The sequence below is a fragment of the Phyllobates terribilis genome, unplaced genomic scaffold (assembly GCF_046119375.1).
Source record: "Phyllobates terribilis strain yellow unplaced genomic scaffold, ASM4611937v1 Scaffold_5__5_contigs__length_657084704, whole genome shotgun sequence".
Classification (NCBI taxonomy): domain Eukaryota; kingdom Metazoa; phylum Chordata; class Amphibia; order Anura; family Dendrobatidae; genus Phyllobates; species Phyllobates terribilis.
Genome location: NW_027362765.1, coordinates 411,200,044 through 411,222,543, shown reverse-complemented (window position 1 = coordinate 411,222,543; position 22,500 = coordinate 411,200,044). Strand labels below are relative to the sequence as shown.

General features: G+C 41.3%; 1 protein-coding gene across 3 annotated transcripts in view; it reads right to left on the bottom strand.

Moving 5' to 3' along the window:
* INPP5A (inositol polyphosphate-5-phosphatase A) overlaps window positions 1-22,500 on the bottom strand; it is a 452,670-nt gene that overhangs the window by 407,333 nt on the left and 22,837 nt on the right. The window lies entirely within an intron of this gene.

Genomic DNA, 22,500 nt, shown 5'->3' with positions numbered 1-22,500 from the left:
CATGAATGGATAACAGCCATTTAGTTATATGCATGATGTATTAGATTATAACAATGATAATCAGATTTAGCTGCTAAAACATGGTTAAATCCACAAAAAAAAAAAGAATTTGCATGAGTGGGAGGAAATGTCCACACTGATAGCGCTGCATAAGTGGGAATGTTTGATCAGATTTCCTTTTTGTTTTTAATAGGGAGATACATGAACCCCTGAACCTTTTTTTTTTTTTTAAATATAATTCAAAAACACTCTTTACAAAAATGAAAATTTGAATGGGGCTAAAAATATCAGCTAGTTACACAGGTTGAAAAAAAGACCTAGGTCCATCAAGTTCAACCTTCCTCCACCCATTGTACGTTTTTGACACCAAGTTATCTATAACCCACAATGTTATGTGTATCGAGGAAATCATCCAGCCCTTGTATAAAGCTGTTATAGTGTCTGCCATCACTATCTCTTGTGGGTCGGATATTCCACAGTCTGATTGCTCTAATTGTAAAAAATCCCTTTCCTATTTAGGTGCCGGAATCACCTTTCTTCCACCTGTAATAAGCGCCCCATGGTCTTTAGAATGGTCGTTGGAAGGAATAAGTCATGTGCCAGACCTTTCTAATGACCACACATATTTATACATATAAATGAGATCTCCTCTGAGACGTCATTTTTCCAAGCTAAGCAAGCTCAACTGTTCCATCCTCTGCTCATATGAGAGGCCTCCACCCCTTCTAATAATCTAGTTGCCGCCTTTGAACTGACTAACTTCAGAATATTCTTTTTAAAATGTGGATCCCAAAACTGGATCCCATATTCTAGGTGTGGCTTCACCAGTGATTTATAAAGGAGTAACAATACGTTGGGATAGCGGGATTTTATCTCTCTTTTTACACACCCTAAAATCTTGTTTGCTTTTGCGGCTGCTGCTTGACATTGAGTACTGCTGCTCAGCTTACTTGTAACCAGAATACACAAGTCGTTCTCCTCTTCTGTAGTCCGGAGTATACTCCCATTTAATGTGTATGCAGCAATAGGATTACTCCGTCCTAGGTGGATTACTCTACATTAAACCTCATCTGCCAAGTGTTTGCCCCCCGCTGCCCCCAATGTCGCATTTAGAGAACATACCATTTATGACGACATTTATTTCCTGTCATTTAGCCAATTCCTTACCCATCTACATATAACTCCCCCAAGTCCTTGCTTCTGTAGCTTCAGTATAAGGCTGCTATGTGGTACATTATCAAATGCCTTTGCAAAGTCCAGATAAATCACATCAGCCGCATTACCAACATCCAGATTTGCACTTCTCTCCTCATATAAACCCAACATGTTGGTTAGACACATTCTATCTTTCATGAATCCTTGCTGATTATCATTTATTTATTCAAGCACAGGATTGGTAATAAAGCTGCCAAATGCAGACCAGAAGGAGATAGAAGATGATCGGAGCACTGGGTATAATTTAAGTAAATGACCACGTCAACTAAATTTACTTTAAATTTTTGTATCTTATTGAATTAACTGGGCCAATCCTTTAAAGCAGGTCTTACGCTCTAGTTTACAGTCAAAAGGGCTAACGAAGGAGGATGCGTTACTAAATTTCACAATACACACCATTTTTTAATTAGATCCCTCAGAGTCGATGGCGCACTATTACTGCCGTCGCTCACGAGACCCAGTTTAGGACAATTTCTGCCAACACGTTTCAGGGCATGAACCGACATTAGGAGCTCATCTCATCCATGGGTCAGTGATGGGGACAACGCTTAAGAAGTATGTGGTCTCCGCTCATTTCTACTTCAACCAAGAATTTGCGTGACAATTTCTGCCCAGATATAAATGGGCAGCATTAGCTTCAAAACTATCCAAGTGTATTCAGTCTCCAGCATCAATGAAAAAAATGCAGCGACTAAATACAGAGTAGGGGGGGTCCTTGCAAAGTGAGCGGTTGTCTTTAGTGTTCCCTTTTCAAAAAGGCAGGGTGTTTTCAGATCGGACAGGCATACTATTTGACAAAGCATATGTGCACTCTTGAACATGCACTAGAAGTGCCAGTACATATAGTGCTGGTAGAAAGCTCAGCCAGAGAAATCAACTAAAATGAATGGAGTGGATGCCAAGGAGGGGTGCGTCCAAACCATGGCAGTTTCTGGTCAAATATGGTGTATTGTATGGCAGCAATGCAGTCAGCCCATACTTTTAAGCTTTGTTACACATGACTGGTCCATTTTAAAAAAGGGTTGTCCACTAATCAATAGGTGGAGAGTTGAGAAAAATAAATGGATACTGCTATTCTAGGTCCCAGTAATAGCAGTTTAGAAAGGAAATTATCTATACAAGTAAATCTATGAAACTGATAAAAAAAAAAATTTGGTTGTAAAGTATTCAGGGTGACACAACACCCCATTCTCTTAGTGTACTTCTAGGCAAAATACTGTATCAGCATATATTTCTGGGAGGAATTTCAGCTGTAAGAGGCTAAGAGCAGCTTTAGCTCCCAGGGTTTGACTTTTGCCCTTTATCGTAAAATTTAATGGACTCAAATTAGTGTAAAGTTTTTAGTTTAAAAGGTACAAATACTTGTAATTATCATCTTACATGGATAAAAGCAGTGAGAACATAATTCCCATTCCAGTTGGATTTCACATCTCAGCTTCTTTCCATTCAACCTAAATGCATTCTGACAAAACAAGTGACCTTGAAATACATTTTTTTGTTTGTTGGTTTCCTTAAATAGAAAATGTAGTGCGGAGCAGCCGTCCTCCCAAAGTCAACAATAGGAGATGCATATATATTTACTCAAGGCGGATCGGTCACATACAGTTATGGTTGAAAGTGTTGGAACCCTTGAAATTGTTCAAGAAAATGAAGTATTTCCCCCAGAAAATTATTGCAATTACACATTGTTATTTCCTTTGCGTATTGGAACAGAGTAAAAAAAAAAAAAAAAAAAACCTGAAAAAAGGCAAATTGGACATAGTTTCACACAAAACGGACAAAATTGTTGGCACTTTCAACTTAATATTTGGTTGCATGCCCTTTGGAATAAATAACTGCAATCAATCGCTTCCTATAACCACCAACAAGCTTCTTACATCTCTCAACTGAAATTTTGGACCACTCTTCTTTTCCAAACTGCTCCAGGTCTCTCATATGTGAAGGCTCCTTCTCCCAACAGCAATTTTAAGATCTCTCCACAGGTGTTCAATGATGCTTAGATGCAGTCTCCTTGCTGTTCACTTCAGAACTCTCCAGTGCTTTGTTTTCATCCATTTCTGGGGGCTTCTTAAAGAATGTTTGGAATCATTGTCCTGTTAGGACGCAAACCCAGCTTTCTGACACTGGGCACTACAGTGCAAGGCAAAATACTTTGTGCAAGGCAAAATACTTTGTGCAAGGCAACATGAAATCTGTAGATTACCACAGTCAAGGCACCCAGTGCCAGAGGCAGCAAGACAACCCCAAAACATCTCTGAGCCTCCACCATATTTGACTGTAGGTATTGGTGTTTTTTTCTTTGTAGGCCTCGTTCCATTTTCAGTAAAAAGTAGAATTATGTGCTTTACCAAAAAGATCCATCTTGGTCTCATCGGTCCACAAGACGCTTTTCCCGAAGGATTTTGGCTTACTCACGTACATTTTGACAAATTGCAATCTAGCTTTTTTATGTCTGTCAGCAGTGGGGTGCTCCTGGGGCTCCTACCATAGTGTTTAATTTAATTCAAATGTCGACGGATAGTTCGCGCTGACACTGATGCACCCTGAGCCTGCAGGAGAGCTTGAATTTCTTTGAAACTTGATTAGGGCTGCTTATCCACCAACCAGACTAGCCTGTGTTGCAGCCTTTCATCAATTTTTCTCTGCCATCCACGTCAATTAGCTACAGTGCCATGGCTTGTAGACTTCTTGATTATGTTGCGCACTGTGGACGAAGGAACATCAAGATCTCTGGAGATGGACTTGTAACCTTGAGATTGTTGATATTTTTCAACAATTTTGGTTCTCAAGTCCTATGACAGTTCTCTTCTCCATAATTAGTGTGGCACACAGACAATAAAAAGATTGAATCAACTTTTTTTTTTTTAACTGGTTTCAGGTGTGTTTTTCATATTGCCCACACCTGTTACTTGCCATAGGCGAGTTTGAACAAGAATTACATGCTTGAAAAAGTTGTTTACCCACATTTTTGGAAAAGTGCTAACAATTTAGACTGGCCCATTTTGGGGTTTTTGTGTGAAATTATGTCCAATTTGTCTTTTTATCTATATTTTTTGTGTTGTCCCAATACACACAAAGGAAATAAAACACGTGTATAACAAAATATATGTAACTGAAATAATTTTCTGGGAGAAATTCTTCTTTCTGGAACAATTTCAAGGGCACCAACACTTTCGGCCATGACTGTATAGGTTTTCTTCTCTAAGGGGTATTCTATTCGTGCCTAAAACACTTCATGGGGAACGTGCACAAGAAGTCTCTTAGGACACTGGCGTACCCACCGTGTTTTGCAAGCAGAAGATGCTTAAGGCAAATGCGGGCAGTGCTTTTCCTTTGCCACCTGCATATTTGTTTTTTTGTTTTTACTTTTAAAGTATGAGATACTGAGAGGCTTCCAAGCGCAAGCCGTCTGAAGAATTGTCAGGTCACTTCATTTAACTGTTTGGCAGCATCACCTACATAAAGCGGTTTAAGGAAGCTCAAAAGACTGAACATATTCACAAGTTGTTTTTTATACTGCAGTTCATATGTCCATTCTTTTTATTGTTTATTGAGCGCTCTTTCAGACGTGTTATTAAGTGGACCCGTGAAGTGGACCCGCCTGAAAAAGGCATTATGCGCCTATACTCCAAGATGTTGAGCAACACACAAGAACAAATATTCAGTGCAGAATAGTTTACTTCCAGAGGCAAAGAACATCTTACACGCCAGAGCTGATAAAGTCATCAATCCCTGAGTCCCATCACACAGTTAAATTATAAAAATGGATTTACAGTATATAGCTTCCATTACTCCTAATAATTCTGTCTTCATTCAACTCCCAAGCTCCCTCTAGTGGTATAAGCTACAAACAAAATGGTGCTCTGACAGTTATAAATACTTATTGCGCTTCTTCCAAGACATTTTCTTCTTTATTATTTGTTGGTCTTACAGACAAGATTGTGTTATACTACAAAACTTTTCATTACTAATGCTTGACTTTTAGCATTGTAAAAAAGTTATCCTTTAATAAAAACAGATAGAACAATAATATCGTGAAATGTAACAAAAAAATAATAAAATCATAACTATTGGGAATTTGCTCATCAGGCAATTAGCCAATCTGCAATATGGTGGATCTTCTATTCTGATTTTCATAACAAGTATGTCTTTGTACTTCGAAGATACAACCAAAACCTCACTGTCAACACAAACCTAACCTACGGTGTGGCCTTTGCTAAACATAGGCAGCGAATCAAATAAGTATCAAATAACAAAATGTCCATCAAAATGCCACCCATATTTAACAAACATGGGTTGCTCTAAAGAAAATATTTACACCGAAAGATCAGATTCCCGCAATGTTTCATGAAAGACCACTGTGCAGAAGGTTCTCGGAAAGGCTTAGCCGGGGGTAGGATGAAATAGGAAAATTTCAGCTGGCACGGAATAAGATGAGCTTGTCACTGTGTGTAAATAGGAATATTTGGATAAAGATTTGATCATTTTTCCTACTAGAACAGACAGACAGTTAATGGTCACGGTCAACAGCACATGCTGCAGGGTTATTTACGGCCAAGATTAAACTTGGGAGTTGTAAATGAGCCTCGCACCAAGAACGCACATATTATATTCTTATTTAAAGAGAATGTATAAAACACAAAACTAAAAATATAAATGTCTTATTTCTAAAGCATACAGATTTCTATTCCATTTTCCATAAGTGATAATGGGAGAAACTGTCTCCAGAGATTTGCTTTACAATGTGCAAAGGTCACAAACCAATTGTCCATAGGCAGATCCTGGGGTATTTGTCTCTGATCTGTAGAGAAACGCCAAAGTGTCTATCCGATGCAGCTACTCGCCGACATGAAAGAAGTGTGGCCAAACCATTTACTGTAACGCAACCATCTTACAGCAGTGATTTGGCTCGTACGCAGGTCACAAGTGCCTTACACTGATGTATTTGGGGTCAAATTGATGTGCAGCTTGTGAATAATATCCTAACAGGGTTGTGTATATAACAAAAAAAAAAAATACATAACACAATTTCTTTGAAGAAAACCAATATTTACAAAGGGCTCATGCAGACGAGTGTATAAGAGCTCGCCGACTTTTTAAATCGGACAGTACATGGACTCATGTTATTCAATAGCGCTGTTCAGATTAAATTATTTTTTTCTTGGTCAGACTGCCTAACAAAATAAAAAATCGTTCCATGCACTACTTTCATCCAAGTCTCGGATGAGACGCACACATTCGAATCTATGGGTGTGAGGAAAAAATAAGAAAAATCGGATGCCACACGGACCATCAGTGGCATCTGATTTTTACGGATACATTTATATTATACAACTAGGAAACTGTATGTGATCATGTACATGTTTTATGTAGTTACATGAAAACAAAATCGCACACAGGATGGTCACACAAAAAAAAAAATGGATGGAAAAAAAGAAAAAAAAAATTTGTCCCCGGAAACTCGGACAATATTTTTTTCTTCATTTTCATGCTAGTCTGCAGGCACCCAAATAGTGTCAGAGGGTTCAGTATGGAAACAAATATTTAAATAGTTAGAGTTTTCTTCTATACATCGTGACATGAGAAAAGTTAAAATACACCTATGCTAAGATCATAATAAACCGCTCTCTGACAAACACTACATTAGAGTTTCCATCGGAAGCCCAGAAAAATGTGGTTATGTAGGTGTGAAAGACTACAGCCATGATGGAGGCTATGCTCTGTGCACAATGACGCCACTGGCTTTATCAAAGTACGTGGCTCCCTCGGGGCTCCCATTGGCATAGAACTTTTTGAACTGGTCTGAAGAAGACACAATTACCAGGACAGAGGCCGGAGAGTCCACAGTGACCCCGTCAGCTTCAAGTGAGTGGCTCCGTCAGGGCTCCAGATAAAAGACAGCTTTTCTGTGATACCAAAAGAAACCAGACATATCACTTGCCAAAAGACAACTAGATTAATGTGCAACTAGCCTAAAATGGTTAAATAAATTCTTAAATCTAGCAAATTTCTATATCTAAACTCACTGAGGCTTTACCCACTCTGCAGCTTATACCTGTTCACATATATAATTAGGGAACGGAGCCTCTACTGGGAAACCACAAAAGTAAAACTGACAGATGTAATAAAGCGTCTCCCTTCATTGATTCTATAGTGATCATGTATATTGTAGACTTATGGCAAGAGGGGGTTCTCCAGGCCAATTCCTCAGAGGCTTCTTCACTGACACACAAGCTCACCAAGGCCTATAAAATGGGTCTAGAAAGGAAACTGATAGACCGTATACTAAAAATAGTGTGTGAACATCCAACATGCAGAATATTACTCAGGACCTTTCTTGCTGCATTTTAAATGTGTTTTTTGGATAAGAAAACCATCGTCATGAAGCCCAACAGGGTGTGCGGCAGCGCCCTGGCACAGCGGGTGTGCGGCAGCGCCCTGGCACAGCGGGTGTGCGGCAGCGCCCTGGCACAGCGGGTGGACAGATATTGTGCAGGCAAAAAGCCAGCGCAGGGGACGCAGCTCTACACTAGGGCTTCATTCTCTGGATCAGTGGGAGATTAGGTGGTCATACCCCCATAATGCATACATATCATTTATATCACAAACAGTTGCCACTTTAAAGTCTGTCAACTGTGGACTCCTTCTGTTGACCTACATTCTGTAATGTATATTTGGAAAGCAGCTCTGCAAACTCACCAGAGTGTGAACAGAAAATCAGTGATGAAAAGCCTCCTGTCAAAACGGCCAGCAGACATGTAAAAATAGATAAGTGGCCACATAGGAGAGTTTTCCATAATAACTGGAGCAGAACTGCGCAACTCAACAGGTCTGAAAGAGTGAAAAAAAGTTATAAAGATATTTAAAAAAAATAAAGGTTTTGAAAAATGCAAAATCGTCCCCAAATTCATCAAAAGCAAAATGTCCGACATAAATCATTTTGAAAAGTTTTTGAACTTTCATTCCACTTTCGTCCAGCTCCGTCAAAATTAGGCAGAATTGGGTTGGACGGAGGCAGCTTGACTAATTTGTAATGCGCTGTGGAGTCACTTACGTTAGAGATCTTACTCCAGTCCATGACTGGAGTAAGATATGTTGTGAGGCACATATGTCTAATGAATCAGGAGTGTCTGACTACAACACACCCCTTCAACGCCAGTCTTGATGAATTGGGGCCATTGTTTATTTGGACGGGACGACTCAAATTCTGTGTGCGCGGAATGATTGTGAATACGATTGTCCTGTGTAAACGTGTTCAGATAATGATTTTCTATATGCACAGAACAATATGCTGCAAACTCCCAACGAACAAGCATATTACTTGCTCATCAGGTGATTGCTGGGATGTTAAGAGTTCACACATTGCGGTAATTCTGAAGCTTTTAAAGGGAACCTGTCACCCCTGGGCGATATCAGACCAGATATAAGCACATAGGCGGGGATTGCTTGGCATTTCCTGGACGCCAAGCCTGTACAAAATAGAATTGATTATAGCGCTTTTCTCTGCAATCAGACCTCTACCATGGGCCATACAGGTATGTATAGATTTACTTTTCTATAACCTGTATGCCCATAGTAGAGGTCCGATATCGCCCAGGGGGTGACAGATTCCCTTTAACCGCAACAGTCCTGTACCGATGCGTGTTTTCATGGTTTTCCAGAATGATCACTTAATCTTGCAGAAAAAAAAATGGTTTCACTTGCAAGACCATATGGCTGATCGGAATGGTCACAGCGGTTTTCCCAACACAATCACTTTATCTTGCAGGTAATCGGGGAAATCCCACAACGATACATGGCCGTTTCAGCTTAAAGCCACAATATGACCTCAGCATCTCGCAAGCCAATGATCGGCTAATGAATGTTCACAATTATTAGCTCGTCTAAATGAACCCGAAGGCTACGTTTACGTCAGCATCAAAGGCTCCATCACAACGTCCTTCATAATGGACAGGAAATCTAGTGAAGCACACGATTGTGAAGGGTCTTTTCTTAGAATCCTACACTGTGCCGGTCTGATGTTATTCCTCCTGGAAATACAACTGGGTGTTAATCATTCCATTAGTAGAAAGGATGCCTTACTACAGTCAGACACAGTCAAAACTAATTAGATTAGTACCTGTGCGCATACTGAGATTAAGCTGCTTCGGCGTTTGTTAAAAAATGTCATTAGAAGAAAAATTGTAATTCAAAGTATAGAAATGTGGCAGATCAAAAAGAAAAAAAAAATACAAAAAAAGCAAAGTAACTGGACAGAATCCCCCAACTCTGCCCTATTCACATGCCATCAGTTAGACTCTCAGACAAGTTTCAAGAACTTCACAGCACCTGCTGGTTTTGCCAATGTTGGTGTAAATTTTTGGCACAATTTGGTGCATCTTAAAAGGGTTGTTCACAGTTAGAGAAAAGTACTTGAAGTAAAATAAGAAAGGCATGTAGCACTTATGGTTCCCAGTTCCAGCGCAAAATCATCGCAGCTGTTCTAGTCTCAGAAGTTTGGGTGCAAGGTGGCGACATTGCGAAGGTTCACATCACTGCTGCAGCCAATCGCTGGTCGTCATCTGCCTGTGTTATATTACATTACAAGAATCGTTTGGGGGCCTTTTTTTTTTTTTTTAAATGTTTATTACGGTTATAAGCCATTCCACGTGAAACACAATATTTCTACTGCAGCTAAAGGGGTTGTCCAGTAGTTTAATATTGATGGTCCATCCTCAGGATAAGTCATAGATACCAAATCATTGGGGGTGCCACACCCGGAACCTCCACCGATCAGCTGTTCGTATTTAAACTAATAGGATTTGTCTGTGGCTACCAAGCAGGTGATGGGGCTGTGCTTTTCTGCTCCGCAACTGAGCACATATGGCCACCAAACCGCCGATAGGCAGCGGTGCCGGGAGTCTCCCCCATACCAATCTGGTATGAACAGAATAGAAGTTACGCTCTAAAAACAGACAACCCATTTATTGACCTATACAAATAACGGATATGTCAAAGTCGAGAGCACAATGTAATCTTTACTTTTACAAGTATGTGTTTTCCCACAAATAGAAAAAAAAAAAAAAAAAAAAAAGTCTAAAAAAAGTTGTGCTAAGAGAGGAATTTAGTCTGGTGCCGTATTTCTCATACAATCACATAAAACACCGTCACGTCCAGATATAAAAGTTATAATAATGCGCCGAGTTGAACTCCCCGCTGCTTCGGTTTTCAAAAATTGTGACAGGTTCTATTCTAGAGTCCAGGGATAGAAAACATTTTAGAGTTTTTGACAAGAAAAATAATATCAAAACAAATAAATAAAAATCCTCCGTATCTGACAGTTTCTGCTGATTTATAGCAGCCATTGGGTTTTCTGCAAGGTTGTTCTTCCCCTGGGCTCCTTCAGAAAAAAATTAACTAAAAAAGTAACTTCTGTACCAACATCAGATTGGCAGAAAGAATGTCATTTTGTTTTGGTTTATCATTCCTCGCTCATATTGTGGGAAAAAATAAATAAATAAAATCTCCTGGGCCTTGACATGAGGCTGAGAAAAGTTTAAAGAGAAAATTCTTCGGCACGGGGAGGAGGAAGCCCGAGAGAGAAAGAAAGCAAGAGGAAGAAATGTACTGCTGGCATCCGCTGCTGGGACTGGCACAAAATCACAACTCCAACAAGGTATTGTAACAGAACAGCTCCATTGTTCCCAATCAATAGTGCCCAATTCACTAGAGCGGTCAAGGAGGCGACACAATAGAAGCTCCTTTACTTTAACGAGCCTCTGTTCTAATTATAAAAGTACGTGAACAGAAGTCCCGGCCGATGCCAATCAAACTCAACGCAAGTCACAAATACAGCAATGCCGGCTCTAGAGCTACTCTACGCCTCTCCTTCTTGGGAAGGAACACAAGACAGATACGTGCCGGAAATCCACTAAACAGAACTACGGGAGCGTAAAAGTTTCTTTCATAAGGATTCAGTCACACCAAGAAGTTCCTTATAATGCACAAAACAAAAGGGTATAAAACAGAGTGGTCTCATCTTGTTAAAGGGAATCCATCAGCAGGCTTTTGCTATGTAATCTGATGTAGAGGCTGAGACACGGATTCCAGCGATGTATCACTTATAATGCTAATGCTGTGTGCTGTTTCGATAATCTCCTGCTGATACAATGAGTTTATCACTCCTGAATTAGTGCCCACGTGCCTCCTGGTCCAACCATGCCCCCCACACCTATTAGCAGCTTTTTGTCAATATACAATGTACAAAGAAGGCTGCTAATCAGAGGTGTGGGCAGCTTTGTGAGCTCTGCTACATCTAAAGAACTCTGTATCACAACTGCTGCACCCAGTAAACTAAGTGACACATTGCTAGAATCAGGGTCTCTTTCTCTACATCATTCTGCTCAGATGAGGCAGAAAAAAATTTGGGAACAGATTCCCTTTAGATGGGCAAAATTGCTGCGTGCTTATAAAATAAGCAACTTTGTAAATTAATTATTAAAAATCCTCTCCAATCTCGAGAAAAAGGGATTTTTAATTTTATAGCTTTCCGCTTTGGGTTACTGGTCTTTGGACGCTTACAAGCTCTTTGCTATGCAGCTTGCATGTGCTGATCCAAAGCTGCCACATTGTTGGATTCAGCCAGCTCCTTTGATGCGGAAAGACGCAAAACAGCCTCTGCTTACAGCACGGGCGACATCTACACATCGTACCAGCGCGGCAGACATGACGCTGGTCCAAGCTGTCAATCATGAGCACACTGCCTCCCCCACTCAGGAAGTGGATCGGGAACTCCTGAGGACACACATCGAAACAACCTCTAATGGTTTCATTATGGAAATAAATCCATATCTACAGTGCAGGAAAGATATCACACGCTGCCGGCAGCGCAGACATAAGAATCCACAGAGCTACAGCCGTCAACTTGCTCAGAATGGGGAATTTGCTGAAAAGCAAGAAAAATCATCTGATCAAGGCCGAAAGGCTACGTGGTCAGGACACCAAGCCGTCTGAATACATCCGATATCCTTCTTGTTTTTATACAATCCCACTGAATTTACATTATCGGCAATTCTATAGTCTCATTGTGGTCAAGTAATCTGCAGATTTTCTGTTTATTACCTCTTCATGGAAATTGTTGTAACTTGATAATGAGATTCGGTAATGTGGTTTATTTGCTCTGTTTTAAAGGGAAACAATCAGAAAACAACCTATTGTATCAGATTAGTGTGTTACATTATTTTTTTTTACAATTTTTGGCAATTTTTTTCCATATTAAACCAAAAAATCTTGCATTTTTCACACCAGGCACTAGGATTTTTTTTAGACTATTTGTTTCAGGAAACAACAGATGTACATAGCCACAGTGGTCAGTCCCTGACAGTATCTTTTGAATTGAGGCACCTAATGAGCGTGTGCAATAAGGGAAGGAGAGCAAGATCAGCTGTGACAACGCCTATTGTGATTGGTGGATCCTGTGTTACCAGCTGTGCATAGAGGTATTATCAGTATTGTAATCCTGCCGCTTCTAAGGAGACATTGAAAAACATTTCCCGAAAGGACTAAAAAAAGCCTTTAGAGGCCTGTGTGAAAATTGCAAGATTTTTCATTTATTTATTTTTTAAGATATGAAACTTAAAAACAAACAAAAAAAAAAAAAAAAACTTTGCCCCAAAAAAGGCAACACGAAAACCTAATTTGAACAATAGGTCACTTTCCTTCCTGACATCCAAGTCGAGAGTGGGGGGTATGGATCAGGCTCAGTATGTGAGCCCGCCCCATACTTAGCAGATGATGACTGTATGTCATAGCCAAGTTCTACCTCTAACAGCCATGGGTGGAGCAGAGTTCTAACTAACTGTTAACCTGTTAAATGCCACTGTCATTCTTACAGTAGCATTAACAGCATGCCAATATGGGGGGCGCGTCATTCTATGCGCTCATCTGGCTTCCCTGTCTGTTGAAGACCTCCACGACTGCCATTGGGGAGCTTCGCTAAAACTCAGCCTGTGGCAGGGATTCAAAGGAGACAGATTTTTCCTATACAGAGCAATACTTTGGTATTGCTGTAAATAGTAGAAGCGATCAGAAGTTCTAGTCCCCTAAAGGGACTAACAAACTTAAAAAAAAAAAAAAAAAAGTTAAAACATCACAAAGCATTAAAAAATAAAAAAAAAAATGCGTTTTGGTTGCCGCAACAAAATGTAGTAAGAAGAGGTCAAAAGTGTCATATCGATCCTAAAACTGTACCAATAAAATTGCCATCTGACCCCACAATAAGTCCTTACATTGCGACAAACTTTAGATCGTTGTTTTTAAAAAAGGGAATATTTTGGCATCATCGTTATTGTACTTACCTGGACAATTCAAAAGCCCTCCTCCCCAAAAAAAAAAAAGAAAAAAAAAAAAGTCAGAATTGCGCGTTTTTTTGCAATATTCTCCCAGTAAAACGAATGGTGGTTATTAGTGTTGAGCATTCCGATACGGAAATATCGGGTATCGACCGATATTCGCGGTATCGGAGTACCGATACTGAGTTCCAATACCGGAATCGGAAGTTCCCATAATGCCTGCGCTCTGCAGTGTCTAAGAATAATGTAGAATGTATTACATGAAAAGCCGGCAATTCAGCAGCGGCATACACCGGTACCCGACAATTTAGAACAGAAAGAATAGAGCATCACACATAGATTAGATAGATAGAAACATGTCAGTCACATATATAAGAAGTACAGTGACAGTGTTGGTTACTGTACTTGTCATTTTGTGTTAAAATAAAGGATTTATTAAAAAAAAAAAATTGGCGTGGGGTTCCCCGTAATTTTAGTCTCTAGCGGAGGTTAAGCAGACGGCTGGGGCAGATGTTTGAAGCCTGGAAAGGGGGTAATACCCACGGAGCTTCCCAGGCTACTAATATCAGCCCCCAGCTGAATACCTAGGCTTTACTAGCTATTAAAATGGGGGACCCAAAAAAAATTAAGTGGGGTCCCCCCTATTTTAATAGCTAGCACAGACTAGGCAGACAGCTGGGGGCTGATAATAGCCCAGGAAGGGTGCCATGAATATTGGCCCCCTCCCAGGCTAGAAACACCAGCCGTCAGCCGCCTCAGCAGAAATGGCGCATCCATAGGATGCACCAATTCCGGCACTTAGCCTCGCTCTTCCCACTGCCCTGTAGTGGTGACAGTGGGGTAATAGGGCTGGAGTTGATGTCAGCTTATAATGCCAGCTGACATCAAGCCCAGGTTAGTAATGGAGAGGCGTCTGGCTGGACACAAAAATAGGGCGAAGCCCCAAGTATTTTTTTTTTAAATTATTTCATGAAATAATTAAAAAAAAAAAAAAAGGGGGGCTTCCCTATATTGTTGTGTCCGGCCAGGTACAAATAGGCAGCTGGTGGTTGGGGGCAGCCCGTTCCTGCCTGCTGTACCTGGCTGGACACAAATATAGGGCGAAGGCCACATCAAATTTTTGGTGAAAAATTCAATAAAATTTGAAAAAAAATGCACATTTAGGGACTGCATCTTTATTAACCCCTCCACGTGAGGGGTTAATAAAGATGCAGTCCCTAAATTATTATTATTTTTTAATTAATTTATCCCAAAAATTTGACGTGGCCTTCGCACTATATTTTGGTCCAGCCAGGTACAGCAGGCAGGAACGGGCTGCCCCCAACCACCAGCTGCCTATTTGTACCTGGCCGGACACAACAATATAGGGAAGCCCTTTTTTTTTTTTTTTAATTATTTCATGAATTTAATGAAATAATTAAAAAAATATATATATACGTGGGGCTTCGCCCTATTTTTGTGTCCAGCCAGGTACAACTAGGCAGCTGGGGGCTGGAATCCGCAGCGCAGGGAGGCCAAAGCTTTCTGGCCCCCCCCCGCTGGAAATTGCAGTCCGCCGCCACCCCAGAAAATGGCGCGTTCATAGAAGAGCCATCTTCTGGCGCTGTACCCAACTCATCCAGGGCCCTGGTGCGGTGGCTCACTGGGTAATGAAGGGGTTAGGGCCAGCTTGGCATTATCAGCTGGCCCTAAGCCGCCAATATTAGACATGACCGCCATGAATTTCTAGTAAAGTATTTAAAAAAACACAACACCCAGAATAAAGTCCTTTAATTGAAATAAACACACAATTTTTTAATGTTCTAAATTAAACCATACTTACCATCATGCCCATTCCAGCTGAAGCCAATGTTTTCTGCAATAAAAGTAAAATAATCCAATCTCATCCTTACCTTTCCATGGTTCCCAGGACGGCTCCAGCTCTGCTACATTCACATGACAGGCTGGATCGCAGCCGAAAGCTGCCATCCAGCTTGCCATGCCACAGACACTGAGAAGCGCAGGCATGCTTGCGCTCCTCAGTGTCTGGCTGTGACGGCATCCAGATGAGCCGAGGTCATGTCCAATGAACTCGGCTCACCTCATGCACGTCACTGACAGCGTGGGAAAATTCTCCTGCGCATGCGGTGAGCATGAGAGAATTCTCCTGCGCATGCGGTGAGCGCAGGAGAATTCTCCCACGCCGTCAGTGACGTGCATGAGGTGAGTTCATGTCCAATGAACTCAGCTCACCTCATGCACGTCATTGACAGCGTGGGAGAATTCTCCTGCGCTCAGCGCTTGAGCAGGAGAATTCTCTCACGCTGTCAGTGACGTGCATGAGGTGAGCCGAGTTCATTGGACATGACCTCGGCTCATCTTTATGCCGTCACAGCCAGACACTGAGGAGCGCAAGCATGCCTGCGCTTCTCAGTGTCTGTGGCATGGCAAGCTGGATGGCAGCTTTCGGCTGCGATCCAGCCTGTCATGTGAATGTAGCAGAGCTGGAGCCGTCCTGGGAACCATGGAAAGGTAAGGATGATGTTGGTTTATTATTTTACTTTTATTGCAGAAGACATTGGCTTCAGCTGGAATCGGCGTGATGGCAAGTATGGTTTAATTTAGAACAACAAAGAATTGTGTGTTTATTTCAATTAAAGGACTTTATTCTGGGTGTTTGTTTTTTTTAAACTTTGACTATGGGGTTAGTAATGGGGGTGTCTTACAGACGCCTCTCCATTACTAACCTGGGCTTGATGTCAGCTGGCATTATAAGCGGACATCAACTCCAGCCCTATTACCCCACTGCCACCGCTACAGGGCAGTGGGAAGAGCGAGGCGAAGTGCCAGAATTGGTGCATCCTATGGATGCGCCATTTCTGGGGCGGCTGACGGCTGGTGTTTCTAGCCTGGGAGGGGGCCAATATTCATGGCACCCTTCCTGGGCTATTAATATCAGCCCCCAGCTGTCTGCCTAGTCTGTGCTAGCTATTAAAATAGGGGGGACCCCACATCATTTTTTGGGGGGTCCCCCATTTTAATAGCTAGTAAAGGCTAGGTATTCAGCTGGGGGCTGATATTAGTAGCCTAGGAAGCTCGGTGGGTATTACCCCCTTCCCAGGCTTCAAATATCTGCCCCAGCCGTCTGTTTAACCTCTGCTAGAGACTAAAATTAGGGGAAACCCCACGCCATTTTTTTTTTTAATAAATCCTTTATTTTAACACTAAATGACAAGTACAGTAATCAACACTATCACTGTACTTCTTATATATGTGACTGACATGTTTCTATCTATCTAATCTATGTGTGATGCTCTATTCTTTCTGTTCTAAATTGTCGGGTACCGGTGTATGCCGATGCTGAATTGCCGGCTTTTCATGTAATACATTCTACATCAGGGGTCCTCAAACTTTTTAAACAGGGGGCCAGTTCACGGTCCCTCAGACCATTGGAGGGCCGGAATATAGTTTTTAAAAAAAACTATGAACCAATTCCTATGCACACTGCACATATCTTATTTTGTAGTAAAAAAAACAATACAGGAACAAATACAATATTTAAAATGAAGAACAAGTAAAGTTAAATCAACCGGTATTTCAATAGGTAGGTAACTGTACCCAATAGGCAGCATAGGTCCCCAATAGGCAGGTAAATGTTCCCAATAGGCAGGCTGTTCCCCCCCCTTATAATGCCCCATGCAGGATGTCACCCCCCATATCATGCCCCATGCAGGATGTCACCCCCCATATCATGCCCCATGCAGGATGTCACCCCCCATATCATGCCCCATGCAGGATGTCACCCCCCATATCATGCCCCATGCAGGATGTCACCCCCCATATCATGCCCCATGCAGGATGTCACCCCCCATATCATGCCCCATGCAGGATGTCACCCCCCATATCATGCCCCATGCAGGATGTCACCCCCCATATCATGCCCCATGCAGGATGTCACCCCCCATATCATGCCCCATGCAGGATGTCACCCCCCATATCATGCCCCATGCAGGATGTCACCCCCCATATCATGCCCCATGCAGGATGTCACCCCCCCATATTATACCCCTTGCAGGATGTCACCCCCCCCATATAATGACCTATGCCTCCATACATTAAAAAAAAAATAAAAAAATCCAATACTCACCTCACTTCTCACTTGCTGCCGCTGCTCTGGTCTGGACTCCAGCGTCGCGGCGGCGTTGTCCCGCTCTGCGCTGCCTGTGACGGCACAGGGAGCGCAGAGCAGGAAGAGAGCGGATCTGCAGAGGCACGGGGAGAGGTAAGTATCCGGCTGCCGGGGCCCTGAGCAAGCGGGAGGGAGCGGGCGCTGACACCGCTCTCCTCCGCCCATAGCCCGGCGGGCCGTGTGAAAGTCCTCCGCGGGCCGCATGTGGCCCGCGGGCCATAGTTTGAGGACCCCTGTTCTACATTATTCTTAGTTGTTTTCCTTCATGTAGAATTAACCTACAAGGAAAGAAAGGGTTTATTTTCATTCCGATATTTGTGTCCCATTGCCTTGCATTGGTTTCTGGTATCGGAATCGGCGATATCAGATATTTTTTGGGTATCGGTCCGATCCAATCCGATCCGATATTTCCCGATATCAGAAGGTATCGCTCAACACTAGTGGTTATTCAAAAGTACAACTAATCCTGCAAATAAGCCCTCATGTGACCATGTGAATGAATAAAAGTTATGGCTCTTGGAAAAAGTTGAGGAAAAAAAAACGAAAACGCAAAAATGGAAACGGTCCATATCGGGAATAGAGTCATTCATGTTTTTTTCATTACTTTCAGATTTCTGTCACAAATGTAATTTGTTGTCTTCCAAATTAAAAAAAAAGTGTCAATCTGCAGCTTTTCCGTGCAAATAATGAACATACTGCAGATTGTAAAATTAACAGTGCACTCGTTATTCCACACAGATTTATTTTTTCCAGTCCACTTCAAAGAGGATATTAAATATCCTATTCACATATTCATATGTACTGGATGCAGAATAGTTCTATACCTGGATTACGTCGATATTATCACCAACCTCCCTGTTCTGTTAGTCACTGATATCCTCTGGTCACACACAGATTTGCTTGTCTATCATGCTATAAAACTGCACAAAGCTTATACTGATCACTTTATTTGTATAGGAATCTAGATATGAACGTTTTCATTTACATGTCTTGGTCCCATGATAACAATGATTTCAGACGCCGTAATATACTAAGGCCGAACTATTATGGTTGTTAGGCCACGGCCCCACTATCAGTATTTGGTCAGTATTCGGTCAGCATTTTTCTCAGGAGTGGGAGCCAAAACCAGGTGAGGAACAATCAGAGAAAAAGGTATAATAGAAACAAGTCACCAATTCTGCATTTATCACCCACTCCTGGTTTTGGCTCCCACTCCACAAAATACTGATAGTGGGGCCGTGGCTTTAAAAGGGGTTTTCTGTTTGAAATAGCAAGTAAAAAGCCTTACTTTATTTAATTTTTTTTAAGCCTAAAAAGTTTTACTTGTCAACCCCCTGCTCTGGCGCGGCTTCTAAGCACGGCTGATTATCAGCTGCAACAGTTGGCGGCACAACTAGAGCGCACGTGACTGAAGTCCTGATGTCATTGCTGCAGCCGGTTAATCACTGGGAGCAGGCGGCAGAGAAGGCGTAGTTTCTGATTTTAAAACTAGAGCAAACTGAAAATACTTGACCTGACCACTGCAGTCAGTCAATCAGTGGCTGCGGATTTGCAGTCTTCACAGTTTGTCCATCGATCGTCCATGGTTGCAGCTGACAATGCAACACAGACTGTCGGATTTTGAAGCTAGGAGACCTGAGAAAGACACCGTGACGAGGGGTGGCAGCAATCCGGTTGAAAAGTATGGTTTTGTCTTTTTCTTTTCATTTCTTACATTATTTTGAGTTTGGAGTTTATTAAAAGGTCAAGGATTAGAAAAAATAAATAAAAAAAATACATGACACCGCTTACTTTCAGAATAGTCTGGAAGAATAAAAAAAAAAAAAAAAAGCAAAGGGGACTGAGCAAGAACAAACTTTTGGCATAGGACGGTCCTAAAAAGTCCATGTCTACCTCTAGATGTGTACAACAAACCGTATCAACGCATTTATGCAAGTAAATTTACATTCAGCGTATTTAAAAAAAAAATGGGCTTAACTCTTATCCACATGGCTAATAACGTAATAAGCAGAGGATTATCCGTATGCAAGTCCACAAAAAAAAAAAAAATCCAGTATTTCCATCCGTTTCATGGGCAATAACCTTTTAAAAGCCAAAAAAAAAAAAAAAAGGAACATTTCAGATTGGTCAAACAGCTTCTAATCTGTCCAAGAATAACAAAAGAAGGATCTTGCCAATGAATCTGATTTTTCAACTTGGTACTAAATAATACAAATAGGACAACACCATAGTGAAGACGAATTGCAATCATACCCGACATGCGGTAAGAAAAAACCCCACACATCACATAAAATCACTTCCTTCCATGTTCATAGATTTGTCTCTACTAAAACCACATGCAAGTTTAAAAGGTGTATTCAAAGTTGGTTTTTTTTGAGTCTTTGGAGCAGAAACCCCATTGAGTATTTTGGATATGTTTCTGGTAAAAACCTTTAGGTTACATTCACACCAGTTTTTCTTATGTTTGCTGTCAGTTTTTAAAACACAGATCACAGTGACACAGTTTAAAGGGAACCTGTCAGCCAATTTATGTTGCGCCCGGCTCCTCCATTCTAAACAGCTAAGATTTACTCTGAAAAGTAGGTGTATCAGGGGGGAAAGAGTGAATATGTGATCAGGAACAAGGTGACTAGAAACCGGCTACATATTATGAGAAAAACACGAGAAGGGACATAAGTGCAGGAGAGAAGCTTTTCCGAGATAGATAAAAGGTTCCGCATGAACCTTTTATCCAAGAGTGTTTTTTATGGGTTCGTGCGGATAAAGGCATAATGATGAAGGTGTCTACCAGACAAATTCATCAAATTAAGAAAGAAACTGCTAAAATACAAGCAGCAAACAGAAATATGAAGCTGCTGGTGCCTGCAGAGTCCTGCGAACCTCAAGGTGTAGGATCTTCCAGAGACTTGCAGTTGTTCATAAACCTACTATTCGTACACCCCTAAACAGTGCCCACAAGCAAAAATGATTGTAGTCGGCCCAGACATAAATGAAGACTAATTTTAAAACAGTCTTGGTTACTGATGAGCGCCATACAACCTGGATGGTCCAAGATTGATGGAGAAGTGGATGGCCACCATGACCTAACAAGGCTGCAAAGTCAGTAAGGAGGTGGCCGGAAACATGGGGATAGAGCTAGTAGCCCCTTTAGGGTCCCTGAAGGTGTGAAATTGACCTCAAAGTACCGTACATAAGAGTTTGACTGCTTTCTTCCATGGTTCAAAAAGAAGAACCGTGCCAAAATCATCATCTCATGCTGCAAATACTTTTGAGTCATTGGCTGCTATGGGCATAAAATGAGATCTACTCCTGGCGCGGCCACCATCCTCCACTGAACTCAATCCTATTGAGAACCTATGGAGTATCCTCAAGCAAAAGATGGTGGGAAGCCATTCACATCAAAACAGCAGCTCTGGGAGGCGATTCGGACATCCTGCAAAGAAATTCATGCAGAAGCTATCCTCCAAAAACACAAGTATGCAAGAATTGTGAAGGTGATTTAAAAAAAAAAAAAGGGGGGGGGGGGTCCTATGTTACTTGGTCTGTTAAGACGTTTTTCATTGAAAAACTATTTGATTTCAGTAAACGTGATCTCTTAATGCTGCATATTCCACAAATGACCATTTTTGGCATTTTCACAACCTATAAAACATTTGGAAACTCTGTTGTGCATAATAATTGGGAACAGCGCATTTTAAGTTTTTTTTTAGTTTTAAAAAATCCTATTATTGGGAGGTTTATCCAATAAAATGGGATTTATCCTCCAACGATTCAAGATTAGAACATTATACTGACTCATTTGTATCGACCACTGGGAAAGTCAGAGAAAAATAGCATTTGCATAATAATTTGGAATGCGGTGTACTACCACAAAAGGGACACTCTCGAAAGTGAAAAATCTGAAACCTGGCTGCATATCAGGGTCAGAAAACGAATAAGGAATGAAGACTTCAAACTAAAAGTCGGTGAAATCGCTTTTAAATGTAGCTATCCCCCCCACCACAATTTCTTTTTAATAGAGATTTGTCCACAGCAAGGAAAGGTGGTGGAAAAGGAGAGACTCGTAACGTTTGCTCTCCTGTCATTTAGATTACAGATCCGGCCTAATGTGCCTTTTATCATTTACTTACAGCATTTTGCAAATTACTTTTTTTTTTTCTTTTACATAATCCTTCCATCATGTTCAAAAGTAGATATTTTATATACCATTAAAAATGCATTAATACATTGGAGGCAAAGCCTTTATTGCAATTGTAAAGGAATAATAGCTCTGCCGTACGTTTCTCCAGGCAGCTGCACGTTCCGGGATCACAAGCACCCGGCCATTCCTATTGTTTTCTCCAGTATGACACATACACATTAGGAAGGTTAATATATAATTCATTAAAATAATCATTGCGAATATCCAAAGCTCCATAACTGGCATAATATAATAAAAAAAGAAGAAGGAGGCACAAGGGGGCTTTATTCCTAAATGCAAAGTGTAAAAGGTGACGACTGAGGCCGTTAAATGACTGGCGATCAGCTATATAGAAGACCGGCGTTTCATTTAGAAAAGCGGATAATCAGGAATTCACATTCGCAAGAACGATCATGTGCAGATTAAATCGGCTTGTTTAGCAATCACCCGGCGAACGAGCAAAACCTTCGATCATTGAGCGATTGGCTAGTTGACACCAACGTTAAAATTATCATTATCTGCAGCAGGTTTAACCTGTGTAAACAAGCGAAGTGCTGCCACACATGCACACAGAACGATCATATTAACAATAGTTCTGTGAGAATACT